The following is a 1306-nucleotide window of genomic DNA, read 5'->3' on the forward strand; positions in this document are numbered from 1 at the left end:
TATATCCCCACACACACACACAATGTATGCAAACATATATTTTACATACACTAAAAAATATTTTACATAGACATGCATGCACACACACTATATACTTCACATCCCCTAAAAATGAAGCAGATACATTTTGTATACGCTGAAAAAATAATCACATACAGGCATGCATTCACACATTTACAGACAAACTCGTTAAATACAAGAATGTACTTTGCATAAACAAAGTTCGCCTCCTGTTTTATATTTTCATTGTCAATATTGCGTGGGTCACAATCCAAAGCAATTTTGTATAAATATAGCATACGTGCTTTATTGAAGGTAAGTAAATCATACAATATAATTTTATGACATGCATTTTATTTGATATAGTAAATTATCTTGTCATTTCTGGTAGATCTATGGTCTTCCGACGTACACAACCGGTCAGACGCTATACCCTACGAACTCCTACATTACTACGTCATCTCTACGTCATAGGGTGCTAGAATAGAAGTATGACTGGACGGACTGCCCGGCTGCCTAGTGGCTCGGTGAACCGTGCATCTTCCAGCTTAACTAGGCAGACGGCTAACTTGCTAGCTACCGAACCACAGTATAAACCAATAGTTCATTCTCGTTAAGTGTCCTTTTACGATTCCATATCACTCGATTATTTCCTTCAATTTTAATCCATTATTTCCTTTTATTTCGCGTTTTCTTAAACGGCATTAAAATAGAGCAGCAGCGTCCCTTCCAACAACAGAGCCAGGGCAGGGCAGGGCAAGCTATATCAGTCAGCTAATTCGTGTATTTTTTTATGAATTTCTTCATGTCAGGATTCAGAATTAGCTTCAGTCATTCCCTCCACGCATCGGAACACAAAGTAATATGCCTTTTTGTTAATCTTATCATTATTAGAATTATCATCATTACTAAGATGCTAATTCCAACATCCCCAATAAAAGAGTGCAAGCACCCAAAATATGCAACAGTAAAGGTATGTGTTGCGAAATTAGACTGAAGAACAAGACGGATCAGACAAAGGAGAGTAAGAAAACAATAAATAAGTTAATGAGCAAAGGGAAGGGGGAAAGCGAGAGAACACTGATATGTAAAAGAGGCAAATGTACAGAATACAACAGGGGGACTTGATTACGAAAGGAAGTGGGAGGAAAGGGGAAGAAATAAGGTAATTGGACGAGAGTTGCGGGGAACAGCGGAAAGAGAGAGAGGGATTCTTTGTGTATTTAGGTTTGTGGGTACATTGAACAGGTTGTAAAATAGGTGTATCTTATGGAGAAATATTCGAATTTGTCATAGAAGTAGCACC

This window comes from Penaeus monodon, chromosome 19, assembly GCF_015228065.2.
Source record: "Penaeus monodon isolate SGIC_2016 chromosome 19, NSTDA_Pmon_1, whole genome shotgun sequence".
Classification (NCBI taxonomy): domain Eukaryota; kingdom Metazoa; phylum Arthropoda; class Malacostraca; order Decapoda; family Penaeidae; genus Penaeus; species Penaeus monodon.